We start from the raw sequence: 14,404 nt of genomic DNA on the forward strand, positions 1-14,404 counted from the left end.
GGGTTTAGGGTTAGGGTTTAGGGTTAGTGGTTAGGGTTAGGATTAGGGTTTAGGTTTAGGGTTAGGGTTTGGGTTAATGTTAGGGTTAGGGTTAAGGTTAGAGTTTAGGGCTAGTGTATAGGGTTAGGGTTAGTGTTAGTTTTAGGGTTAGGGTTAAGGTTAGGCGTTAGGTTTAGGGTTTAGGGTTAGAGTTAGAATTATTGTTAGGGTTAGGGTTAAGGTTAGGGTTTAGAATTAGGGTTAGTATTAGGGTTATGGTTTTGGGTTAGGGTTAGGGTTTAGTGTTGGGTTACGGTTAGGGTTAGGGTTTAGGGTTAGGGTTAGAGTTTTGGGTTAGGGTTAGGGGTTAGGGTTAGGATTAGGGGTTAGGGTTTAGGGTTACGGTCAGTGTTATTGTTAGGGTTAGGGTTTAGGGTTAAGGTTAGGGTTAGGGTTTAGGGTTACGGTTAGGGTTAGCGTTTAGGCTTAGGGTTAGGGTTTAGGGTTAGGGTTACGTTTAGGGTTAGGGTTTATGGTTAGGGTTACGGTTAGGGTTACGGTTAGGGTTAGCGTTTACGGTTAGGGTTTAGGGGTTAAGGTTAGGGTTACAGGGTTAGGGTTAAGGTTAGGGTTTAGTTGTTAGGGTTAGGGTTAGAGGGTTAGGGTTAGGGGTTAAGGTTAGGGTTAGGGTTTAGGGTTAGGTTTTAGGGTTACGGTTATGGTTAGGGCTTAGGATTAGGGTTACGGTTAGGTTTTAGGGTTAGGGTTAAGGTTGGGGGTTGGGGTTAGGGTTGGGGTTAGGGTTAGGGTTTAGGGTTAGGGTTATGGTTAGGGTTAGGGTTTGGGTTAGGGTTAGGGGTTAGGGCTTCTGTTAGGGTTAGGGTTACGGTTAGGGTTTAGGGTTACGGTGAGGGTTTAGGGTTACGGTTAGGGTTTAGGGTTAGGGTCAGGGTTACGGTTAGGGTTAGGGGTTAGGGTTAGGGTTAAAGAGTTAGGATTAGGGTTAGGGTTTAGGGTTAGAGTTAGGGTTTCGGGTTAGGGGTTAGGTTTAGGTTAGGGTTTGGGTTAGGGGTTAGGATTAGGGTTAGGTTTAGGGTTAGGGTTAAGGTTAGAGGGTTAGGGTTAAGGTTTGGGTTAGGGTTAGGGTTTAGGGTTAGGGTTACGGTTAGGGTTATGGGTTACGGTTAGGGGTTAGGGTTAGGGTTAGGGTTTAGGGTTAGGGTTAGTGTTAGGGTTAAGGTTAGAGTTTAGGGTTAGTGTTTAGGGTTAGTGTTAGTGTTAGGGTTAAGGTTAGGGTTAGGGTTTAGGGTTAGGGTTAGGGTTAGAATTTTTGTTAGGGTTAGGGTTAGTGTTAGGGTTAAGGTTAGGGTTTTGGGTTAGGGTTTAGGGTTGGGTTACGGTTAGGGTTAGGTTTAGAGTTTAGGGTTAGGGTTAGGGGTTAGGGTTACGGTTTAGGGTTAGGGTTACGGTTAGGTTTAGGGTTAGGGTTACTGTTAGGGTTAGAGTTAGGGTTTAGGGTTAGAATTTAGGGTTAGGGTTTAGGGTTAGGGTTACGGTTAGGGTTGGGGTTTATGGTTAGGGTTAGGGGCTAGGGTTAGGGTTAAGGGTTAGGGTTAGGGGTTAGGGTTAGGGTTGGGGTTAGGGTTAGGGTTAGGGTAAGGGTTAGGGTTGGACTTAGGGTTAGGGTTAGAGGGTTAGGGTTAGGTTTGGGACCGATTTTCCAGTGGTTCCCCAGTGGAGATTCATGGGACCAGTGTACCCAGACTGTGAGTGCTAATCCCAAGATGCCAGTCGACCCTGATGGCACCTTTCCAGTACCCTGGTAGCTACCACCTGCTAAGTTACCAGATGTTTGTTGTTTTCCTTGTTAATCGTTTATAGTTAACTATGGACAGTAAGAATTGAAAAATGTTGCCTTAACCTGTTTTGTAATGTTGATAAAAATGGACCTAGGCTGCAGGACTGGCAGCAGCCAAAAACTCTAACCTTTAAGTACTTGCACCAGTACTGCAAAACCAGAGTACAACCAGTGGACCCTGTTTAACGCCGCCACCAAGCAGAGGATGGGTGCAGGAAAGGTTTGCGGCAGAGGCGGCTGAGACCTGGTCACCAGAGCAACCGGTGACCTTCCTCCTAGAGGGTTTTGAGACCAGGACCTTTGGGTGGTGGCTGAAAGGAGAGGGGTACTCCAGGTACAAAACGTTAAAGCCAGAAACAATCTTCCCCAACAATCCTACCCCCCAGGAACTCAGAAGACCAGTGCTGGTAGCATCACAAACATTCCAGATATTCCCTGTTTTCCCCAATTTACCCCATAGACTGGTGCCAGGCTAGGGTTGGACGAATAGGTGGGAGGGGAAGATAGTGGACAGTCAGAGAGTAGTCTGTCGGAGTCGGTGGCAGAGAGAGGAAGCGAGTAGACGCACTGACAGGAGTGAAACAGTACAGAATAAAGTCTGGCTCACTCAGTTAATAGGTGCCTCCGAGAAAAAAACGTAGTAAAGTCAAAGATAACTCGGGCACACAGAAAAAGTAAGAGTCTGAGACCAAATGGTATTTGAACTTCAGTTCGCTTGTTTTATTGATGCAAAGGTCCAAAAAATTAAATCTGACGTATCGGCCTTCACATATAAGCCTTCCTCAGAGATAGTCTATATGGTTGTGGAAGAAACAATATGCATTCAAGTAGCTACTCAAATATACGAAGTCTTCATGATATACACGAATACCTTTAAAAAGTGGCGCAAGTGGCGTCACGTGATAAACTTTTATTCAATCTCCCTGTAAATATATCCCTTTTTCAAAAAGCAAACAGGGAACGGAACCGGGAAACGGCCACCAAGTTACATTCCCCGGTTATTCACCGCCCGGGACACAGTACCCCAAAACCCTGGGCGACACAGACAGGTACTCACAAGACTTATTTTTTGACAGGGACCCTTAGTTGTCTTTTTTCACCCCTGCAATAATCCCTCTGTTTGTCATACACAAAACAATGAGAAGACTGCAGCAAAGCAGCTCATGTCAAGCATTTAACTAACAAGGTGCAGAGAGTTATATCCAACGATAGACTATCAGGATTTTGTTACTGGAAAATCCTTTTAATTCGGGTTTTTACATTGTTTAACAAAGGTTCTATAAAGACAAAATGAAAACAGATTTTACATCCTCTACATTTATTAAATTATGCACAAGATGCATCAGCTTCTCCAGATGAAGAGGGCACCGGCAGATGGCCTGGCAGCTGGGGCTTACAACCACCACGAACCTTAAGTGCTTGCGGATCACCCAGCATCTCTAGACATCAGGTTGGTCAGAATATAACTCCAAAGAGACATTTCTGCATTGTCTGTACGGAAATCGTGCAGCATAAAAAGGGGGGCCAGCTGACAGAGACAGCTGGATTCCCCATAGAGACAGCCATTGAGCTCTGTGTATGCAGTTCACTAAGTGGCAGCCCAGTTTGCTGCTTTGGCTCCAGTGTTAACATCATGACTATGATTAGCTGGGAACAGCTCTGCAGTATCTGATAAAAGGCTTTTTTTACCCCCTTGTAATGAGAGCTCAAATGTAAGCCCTAGTGCTACATTCACATCCGAGTCACTATTGTTTGGCTCTGCCATAGGAGCAGAACAATACAAATCACACTACTGTCAGATCCACCTCAACACCAGCTCTGATCAACAATACATCCCCTATATCAAATGTACTTTACTAGAACGAAGGTCACAATTTCAGAAATGTATTTTAGGGGAAAAATGTAAAGATAGGAAGAAAAATTGTAAAACACACCAATTTTCTTTTTTCCTCCCCTCTATTCCCAAATTCCCCAGAATTGCTAATATAAAAATGGCATAAATGAGCTCTATACTGTGTGTCCACCCATATCCTGTCCACCGCCATTAACTTGAGAATGGCGGCAGCTATAGGCATAGAAGTGGTGTCTAGGTATAGTAAAGTAGCCATGCGCTATACAATGAAACCACCTATAGCGCCACCTGGTGGAAAACAATGGAGTTAGCATTTTTATCTTGATAACGGAACGAGATAGAGAAAAAAAAAAGTGATTACAAGTTGCAGGGCATCATCAATTCAATACGAATCAACACCTTGCATACAGAAATGCTATGATTCATATCCAATGACACCCCCCCCAAAAACATTGAATGCTGGTCACGCATATGGCGCTCATTTAACTTTGATACTCAAAGTGACCACTGTCAGCCGCAATGCACATCTGGACTCTGGACAGCATACTGTATATTGCTGCACGTTGTGCAATATGGTAAGTGACACGTTTGCACAAGCATCTGTAACACGTCATCGTAGGTCCTGCAATGTCAGTGGAGGGGTCGCATACACCTGGTGTTTGATGTGACCTTACAGAAAGAAGTCCAATGGGGTCAGGTCAGGTGAGCGTGGAGGCCACTCCATGCAGCCACCATACCCAATGACTTGTATGAAGGTCTCCATGAGGTATCGCTTCACATCCGCAGCCTTGTGAGATTTACACGTTCTAATCATAGCATTTCTGTATGTAAGGTGTCGATTCGTATTGAATTGATGATGCCCTACAACTTTGTAATTCACTTTTTTTCCCTCTATCTCGCTCTGTTTTAAAGATAAAAATGCTAACTCCGTTATTTTCCATAAGGTGGTGCTATAGGTGGTTTCATTGCGTAGCGCATGGCTACTTTACTATACCTAGACACCACTTATATGCCTATAGCTGCCACCATTCTCAGGTTAATGGCGGTGGACAGGATATGGGTGGGCACACTGTATACTGTATAAAAATTATCAGGATCGGGCACTGCAGAGCAAAATCTGCCAAACAGTGGAGCCGTACTCACAGTTGCGTGGAATCAATGTTTCTGGACTTTAACTGCTCCTGGATTGAAGATGCCTGGTGGAGCGGTGCTCAGCAACAACACAAGTCCATAACCACAAATCTTAGAACAGAATGCGGCAACTCACTCCATCACGTGCAAAAATATCCTTTATTCTGCGTTATTGCAGACAAAATACAGGAGCATGGGGAGAGAGGGGGTGCAGGGGACGGTGAGCGGACAAATTGTATTATTTCACCTTACGTAGGCCATCTTAGTTATATGCATGTGACACAAATCTAAGATGGCTACCGCTTCCTGTTCTCTACACCGTACCCTGGTATGCAAAAAATGCAAGCAATGTCCAGATGGAAGAACATGGACCAATCCACTGATCAACCCAAGGACCAACCCAAGAACCAACCTACTTATCAACCCACCACCAGTGGACACATCTGAGCATGCTCACTGTACAGTTAACCATGCCTCCCTTTCCTGTCTATATAAGCTGATGGTTTGTTAACTAAAGGCAGTTGGAGATGCACCATTCACTGATCAAGGAAAGGCTACATCTGACTGTCATGTCATTCTTTCACACATGCACTTGATCCATATCAATTAAACCAGGAACAGGCAACTTGAGGACACCTTAAGAACAAAAATCCCCAAAAAGCAATATATAACATTATTGCAGGCAGGTGCCTGAATTGGTCACCTGACCATCAGCACAAACTCAAAATCAGTATATATACACACACACAAGAGAACTAGAGTTTTCATTGCAATAAATTTATTAGATGCAAAAACTAGTTGTACACACATTAAAAAAAGCGAACAGATAGTCATAAAAACAGAACACAGAAAAATGGAAGCACAGTATCTATATGGCACGACAAAATTTGTTTTACTACTTAGATATAAAGGTAGAAAAGGTATACATCAATAGACGGTACATAATATAGAAGTAGTATAAACCTATTAGGAGACCTAAGAAACATGTATTTGCTCATAGGATTTCCCCATGTAACCACTTTTAAAAAGTGCAAAGCGCAATGTATATTTTTGTTAACACCAGCAAGGTAACCCGCAATGATGAGCATGGAGGTCAAACCTTCATGGAAAACCTAATCGCCAAAGTTATAAAGTGCCAGGTGCTATCTAAAGTGGCCAGTGCATGGTTCTGTCACAAAGAGAGAAGCTTCCCATCACCCACCATGATGGGGAGCTTCTCTCTTTGTGACAGAACCATGCACTGGCTACTTTAGATAGCACCTGGCACTTTATTACTTTGGCGATCAGGTTTTCCATGGAGGTTTGACCTCCATGCTCATCATTGCGGGTTACCTTGCTGGCTATAATGCTCACCGCAGCACGGCAAGCGTGGACGTGTGAACCCACTAGACCTGTGGTAGTTGACCACAAGCAGGACACAGGAGAGCGTAGATGGTGAGCAATAGACTGGATTTATTGACAATCCTTAAATAGGAAAGGAGTGCGAAGGTGACCGGGAGAGGCTCCACCGGACCATGCACCGGACTCCCCTGGAAGAGCAACCGAGAGCAAACCCAACCCCAGGGGGCCTAAATGCATGATCTCCCAGACAGTGGTTATGACTCACCGCGTCACAAGAAAATAGCAAAGTCTCAGGTTAGTGTACCCCGACAGTGGCACTGCACAACGTGCGAAGACAGAGCAAACGTGAAGGAAGTGGAAGTGGCACATCCGGATGTGGCACCGCTGTTACAACAAGGCTCTGTGGACATGGTACCAATAGTGGAGCTGAGACCAGGAAGGAGGGACAGCTTGCGGGTCCCTTTGGCAACACAAAAGCAGCAGCTCCAGAGGCTCAGCAAACAAGAGGAAACCTAAGGATAGGAAATGACATATTAGTAAGAGGCACTGGAAGAGGTACGCAGCACAACCTCTACACTGACAACATACCTAAGGATAGGAAATGTTGCCCAAGCACTTCCCATAAGGGGAGGGTGCTTTATATACACAGAGCTGCTCAGTAATAGGCTAAGAGGGAATTTCACTCAAAACAGCTCTGTACTAACAGGACCTGCGATGATGTCAGAGGGAGGGGAGAAGTCAGAGATCACATGATCGCTTTTGCATGCAGGGTCCTGCAGTGCCACTGTGGATACCGGAAAGCAGGGCGCGCGTGGGCTGTGTCAGCTTGCTGGAAATGGTAAGTACAGAACGAACAGAAGCTGTTCCAGCCCTGGTGACACTGCGAAGACGCTCCCGGTCCCCATGGCCAGCTGGGTCCATGGTCGGGACGGCACAGAACGGAGTATGACACTGGCGTTAACAAAAAATATACATTGCACTTTGAACTTCTTAAAAGTGGTTGCATGGGGAAATCCTATGAGCAAATACGTGTTTTGTCAGGGGAACAGCTTCATTAGGGGAAGCTGTTCGCAGCGATACGCGTGAGGCTCTTCCACGGCCCCCTTTGCCTACTGATGGTTCTCTGTCTATACCTCCATCCAGTCTCTCTGGGTTAATCAGTGCTCCAGCGAGCATGAGTACCGTATACATTTGGTTATTAGTTGTGGTTGTATACCTCATAGGACTGTTTTTTGCAGGTAGTAAAGGCCTTTGATACAGCAATTTATAGTAATCATCTAATTGTGATACTATTGTGTTGCACGCACCATCTCCATGCACCAAGGATGCCTTGGTTAATCCTGTCTCAGGTTTCTGTGAATCCCTTGAATTATACATTGTGCTAGTGTTAGAGGCGATTTTATATACTTGCTCTCTCCTTTTGAACTTGGCACGATCATATTGCAGCCCCTTTGGGCAGAATTATACAGGGGTATGGGTACACTGAACTCCAGTGGAGAAATTTAATTAATGTATTTTACTCTATATATGTAGCACCCCTTAAGCCATCAGGAGTTACAAGGAACTGCATCCTGTCAAAGTTGCAGGGCCTACCCCCACGGACCCAGAAGAACAGTGCCAGTAACACCAAAACACATATATAATCCCTGTTTTTCCCTTCCTCAAGGACTGGTAACAGGCTAGGGTTGGACCCAATGGATGGCCACCTACGGGTGGAGCCGATCCAGTCCATTAGACGACAACCAGGGAGGAGGGGTCAGACAGTCAGTAAGTGGAAGTGAAAGGAGACGAACGTAACCATACTGACGGGAGTGTGAATCAGTCACCTGTCAGGCGCAGGCATGTGGTTTCCGAAGGAGTATGGTGGAGTACTCTCGGAACCATAGCACCGACGGGGTACAGAGTCCTAGGTCAGGCAAACGCTCCTGGCAGACCTGATAAAATCTGCATGGTGAGGGGACCATCCAGGACCTCCCCACCATAAAGTCCGGGGCACCAGCAGTGATGGGAGAACCAGGGACCTGAACAGAACACCGACCCTACAGGGTTCAAACTGCCCGCCGTTCGGACTAAGACTGAAAGACTACCAGGAGGGGACCCCCAGATGCTCCACGCCATGGGGACCCATCAACCAGAGACAGGTGCAGGGGAAAGAAGCCATCGGGTTACCACACTGGCACTGGGACTAAGGGGACCAGTGGTGAGGACCAGCCTTCTTCGGGTTGCAAGCCATAACAACACTGTGAGTAAAGAAACCAGTTACATTGCAATCCCTTGTGTGGCCTACCTTCTTTCCGCGCCTAACTCCATTACATACCCCCTGGGGCCTGGCCCTACTTGCGGAGGGCCCAACATCCAGGCTGCCATTAACATCAGACCCAGTCAGTGCAGCAGCGGCTCCATCCCGCAAGTGACATCACAACGAAAACTCTACTATTATTCCCTTGTACATAACCACTTTCAAGCGACCCCCAGAGTCATGGAAGTGGGCAACGGCCACCCAGTGACATACCCCAGCAGTACACCGGCCGGGACCGAGCACTCCAAAGCCCTGGGGTGAGTCAGCTTTCTGGCATCACGAACAGGATTGGACTAGACCCGTTAACACCAGGTGACGTGCGCCTTATGGACTGTTTTTGTGACTTGTGCAACTGCCGCCATTTTTGTGTGAAAAATTTACTGCGCCACATCAGTGGCGAAAAAGGCGTGAAAGGGGATCCCGCCCACAACTCCGGCAAGCGTGGGCGGAAGGGGGCAGTGAACTGACCCGGAAGCTCCCAATGTTCTCCAGTGCCTGCTAGAGAGTGGTGAGAAAAACCAAGGGAGACTGGAACCCTGCCACAGAATGCCCCCTGGAACGCTAGGAGAATGTCAGCTCCAAGGGCCCAGGAGAACAAACCAGGTCGCTCTGGAACCTGGACGGCAGACAGGCTAGAGGCGGAGGTCCAGCGGCTGTGCTGGACGATGCGGGTGCTGCAGCTCTGGCAGATTGCAGAGTGGCGAGCAGAGATGATGGCAGAGGTGGCGACCATGCGGGCCCATGAGTACCGCGCGCCGCTTGTAGAGATGGCACCAGGACCCTCCCAGACCTCTCCGACCCGAATGTAGGCGCCCTTCTTCGACCAGATTGCACCACCTTCCAACCCGGCCGTGAAGTACCAGGCCACACCGCTTTCCGACTCGGCCAGACCAGACCAGGCCGTACCACCTTTCGTCCCAGCCAGACCAGACCAGGCTGCCCCGCCTTCTGACCCGGCCAGAGCAGACCAGGCCGCACCGCCTTTTGACCCGGGAAGACCAGACCAGGCCGCACCATCTCCTGACTCGGCAGCGACAGACCAGGCCACACCTTCACCGGAAGCCACGGAGGAGGACGCCGCCCCAGCTGTCGACGACCAGGTACCGTCTCAAGTTGCTGTTGGGGACCCGACAGCAAGCTGCCCGGTTTCAGATCAGGAGGCCTCTGAACCGGTTACTGAGCGAGCGGCGATCGTCACTTGGGAATAAGCCTGTGTCGAAGAGGACACCCGTGGGGCATGCCAGCTGGCCCAGGAGTGGGAACTGTGGGAGGCCCAGCAGGTGCAAGCGGAGGCCAGGGACCTCCAGGAGAAATAGCGCCTGCAGCGTGCCAGCTGCAGGGCACGGGGACTGTTGTTTCAGGGGCTGGTAGAGCGGTCTAGTCTGAAAAGGGGATGCAGTTTCATTCCTGAGCCCGGCCTGAAGGAGGGAGTCTTCGTCTCCCACCGGGATGTGAGACCCCATCTACCTAAGGGACACCCTGGCCGTGATCTACACTCGGGTGATGTGGCCACCCACACTCGCCACTATGGGGAGCGGGGCTGGTATGCCCTGGATGTAGTGATACGTCTAGCAGGGGCCGCTATAGAAATACCAGGCCCCGCTCCTGCCACAGCACCAGGTCCCCAGCTGCCACCAGGAGGCAGTAGAGGTGCGCGAGACCAGTGCACCCAAACCCAGAGTACTGATCCAAGGAGGCCAGTTGATACAGATGGCCCCTTTCTAGTTCCTTGGTAGCCGTAACCGGTGATGCTACCCAGTTTCTTGTTAATGTTAAGAATGTTGATAATGTGTGAAAAATGTTGATTTTGATTTGAACTGGTTTTACATAATGTTGATAAAAATGGACCCAAACTACTGGATTGGTAGTAGTAAAAACGTTCCTTTGTAAATAGTGGCACCAGTTGTGCATGTGACTACATGGACCCTGTCAATGCCTAGCAGGGGTTACATTTCTTAAAATTCAGCCAGACATGAAGATAAAGTCATATGAAAACGTTTGGGAACCCCTATTAATATTAACCTTTTTTCTTTATAACAATTTGGGTTGTTGCAACAGCTATTTCACTTTCATATATCTAATAACTGATGGACTGAGTAATATTTCTGGATTGAAATGAGGATTATTGTACTAACAGAAAATGTGCAATCCGCATTTAAACAAAATTTGACCGGTGCAAAAGTATGGGCACCTCAACATAAAAGTGACATTAATATTTTGTAGATCCTCCTTTTGCAAAAATAACAGCCTCTAGTCGCTTCCTGTAGCTTTTAATGAGTTCCTGGATCCTGGATGAAGGTATATTTCACCATTCCTGTTTACAAAACAATTCCAGTTCAGTTAAGTTTGATGGTCGCCGAGCATGGACAGCATGCTTCAAATCATCCCACAGATTTTCAATGATATTCAGGTCTGGGGACTGGGATGGCCATTCCAGAACATTGTAGTTGTTCCTCTGCATGAATGCCTGAGTAGATTTGGCAGCGGTGTTTTGGATCATTGTCTTGCTGAAATATCCATCCCCTGCGTAACTTCAACTTCGTCACTGATTCTTGCACAATATTGTCAAGAATCTGCTGATACTAAGTTGAATACATGCGACCCTCAACTTTAACAAGATTCCTGTTGCCGGCATTGGCCGCACAGCCCCAAAGCATGATGGAACCTCCACCAAATTTTACTGTGGGTAGCAAGTGCTTTTCTTGGAATGCCGTGGTTTTTTGCCTCCATGCATAATGCCTTTTTGTATGACCAAACAACCCAATCTTTGTTTCATCAGTTCACAGGACCTTCTTCCAAACTGTAACTGACTTGTCCAAATGTGCTTTTGCATACCTCAGGTGACACTGTTTGTGGCGTGCTTGCAGAAACGGCTTCTTTCGCATCACTCTCCCATACAGCTTCTCCTTGTGCAACGTGCACTGTATTGTTGACCGATGCACATTGACACCATCTGCAGCAAGATGAAGCTGCAGGCCTTTGGAGGTGGTCTGTGGATTGTCCTTGACTGTTCTCACCATTCTTCTTCTCTGCCTTTCTGATATTTTTCTTGGCCTGCCACTTCTGGGCTTAACAAGAACTGTACCTGTGTTCTTCCATTTCCTTACTATGTTCCTCACAGTGGAAACTGACAGTTTAAATGTCTGAGACAACTTTTTGTATCCTTCCCCTGAACAACTATGTTGAATAATCTTTGTTTTCAGATCATTTGAGAGTTGTTTTGAGGAGCCCATGATGCCACTCTTCATAGGAGATTCAAATAGGAGAACAACTTGCAAGTGGCCACCTTATATACCTTTCCTCATGATTGGATACACCTGCCTATGAAGCTCAAAGCTCAATGAGGTTACAAAACCAATTTAGTGCTTTAGTAAGTCAGTCAAAAGTAGTTAGGAGTGTTCAAATCAAGAAATTGATAAGGGTGCCCATACTTTTGCGCCCGGTCAAATTTTGTTTAAATGCGGATTGCACATTTTCGTTAGTACAATAAACCTCATTTCCATCCAGAAATATTGCTCAGTCCATCAATTATTAGATATATGAAACTGAAATAGCTGTTGCAAAAACCCAAATTGTTATAAAGAAAAAAGGTTAACGTTAATAGGGGTGCCCAAACTTTTTCATATGACTGTATATATATAAAATTTCCTTCTCACCCCCTGTGGGTGGTTATTTGTCCTTCCTCATTCTCGGGTCCTCTACCAGAGGCCTGGGAGTTTGAGGGTTCTGCGCAGGATCTTAGTTGTTCCCAGCACTGCGTTTTTCTGGACAGAGAGCTCAGATGTTGCTCCTGGAATCTGTTGCAGCCATTTTTCCAACTTAGGGTTCACTGCTCCAAGTGCTCCTATCACCACTGAAATCGCTGTTACCTTCACCTTCCACATCTTCTCCAGTTGTTCTTTAAGGCCCTGGTATTTCTCCAACTTCTCATATTCCTTCTTTCTGATGTTACTGTCATTAGGGACTGCCACATCTATTATTATTGCTGTCTTCTGACCCTTGTCTACTATCACGATATCTGGTTGGTTAGCTACCACTTGCTTATCCGTCTGGATCTTGAAGTCCCACAGGATTTTAGCCCTTTCATTCTCCACCACTTTTTCTGGGGTCTCCCACCTGGACGTATGGGTACTTAGCCCATACACTGTACAGATATTCCTGTATACAATTCCCGCTACTTGGTTGTGCCGTTCGGTGTACCGCTGACCCCTGCATTATAGATGCCCCTGTTGGAGTACATGGCCTCTGGCCTTTGTCACATGATTCTCCTACTGCTTTCTCCAGAATGCACATTGGAAGGAGTACGACATAGTGCCAATATTATCAATGTGGGCAGCCTGGCCATTTGCAAGTCACCTGCCCTGCTGGTCAATTGAGCAATGACCTTGCACCAAATCGACCTGTTCATTCTCTGCAACCAAATACAATGCAGAAGTGTTATCACCCCTTCAAGTTGACTTGCCTAATGACTCAGACACTCATGGTCGACCACTAGGGGTTTATGGGGTCCGGACCTCAGCCACGAGTTCCTCTTACCATCAAAGTAAGCACTTACAAGCGGTTGTGCTAGATGGACAGAGAGTTATTGGATTTTGTGACTCGGGGCATTTCTCACAATAGCTGATCCTCGTGTGGTTCAGGCAGAGGCGATATATCTGGACCAGAGATTGTTATTGAATTAGCTGGAGGACAAAAGAAGAATATCCCAAAGGCGACTGTAGATCTGGACTTTGGCTTTGGGGTCAAGCAATGCGTGGTTGGGGTGATGAGTGGCCTGAATGCACATATTCTCCTAGGAAATTATGTGAGAGATCTACAATGCCAATTTGTGGGTGCAGGAAACAGTTTGAGCGAAGGAGGACACAAGAGGAAGCTTGTCCTTACAACACTACCACTGTACAAGGGACTATCCACAGCTGGGCAATATGGACTTAAGTGAGGTGGCCAGAGGTCTGTGTAGACCTCATGGCGTACTCTCTTATTAAGAAGCAGGGAGAGATTGTGGAATATGGGGAGTTATGTATAATTTTGTGTAGGTTCGTATTTTAGGCGTGGTGCTCTGTCCATTCTGTGTATTCCTTTTGTGTACATTGTCCTGTTTGCAGGTACTCATCTCCTGCCGGGCTCTTGTCCCTAAGTCTTGGGGAGGGGGGCCTGGGATCCACCTAAACTTTCTGCTTACCTGGGAGATTATTCAGTCTGTCTGAGAACATCAAGAGACAAGCAGGAAGATTGATCCTCTGGGGGAGAAGCTGCAGCTACAGGCAGCACTCCAAAGAGACATTGAGAAACCCCAATTTCCCTGGAAAAGTACTGCTGGAGGATTGTGACTCATCTCCGGGACATTTATTCCATTACTGGACTATTTTACCCTCTGTGTGGTGGATTATTTGATGAACCTTCTGACTTGCTTGGAATAAATGTTCTTTGGATTGTTCAATCATCTCTCGCTCTGTTGATTGTGTGATATCGGAAAATGACTCTGTGACAATATATATATATATATATATATATATATATATATATATATATATATATATATATAAAAATATGTATCAGAAGCTCCCTTCCCCCTGGTATGAATATCATTTGCTGGCGGGAAAAGAAGACAAAGGAGCACAAAGCTACAAAGCTGTTAATAAACAGGTTTCTCCACTTTGGCCAATAGCCCTCTTAGCCCTCTGCCAGGATGGGGGCAGGAGTCTTGGTCAGTATATGGGGAAAAATACAAAGTTACACCATAGCATTCAGCCAGGGATAGGAGGAATGAATCTTAGCACACACCCCTGCTTCTGTGGACGTATAAGCCGAAGAGCCCACACACATTCTCTCTTTCTGACTAGCGGACCAACATGAGAGGATGATGAGCAAAATGGGCTCTGTGTGTTCACTCTTTCCCCCTGCATCTTCCTGCTATATCAAACCCTAGACCCCTGTATACTGG

The sequence above is a fragment of the Anomaloglossus baeobatrachus genome, chromosome 1 (genome assembly GCF_048569485.1).
Source record: "Anomaloglossus baeobatrachus isolate aAnoBae1 chromosome 1, aAnoBae1.hap1, whole genome shotgun sequence".
NCBI classification, from domain to species: Eukaryota; Metazoa; Chordata; class Amphibia; order Anura; family Aromobatidae; genus Anomaloglossus; species Anomaloglossus baeobatrachus.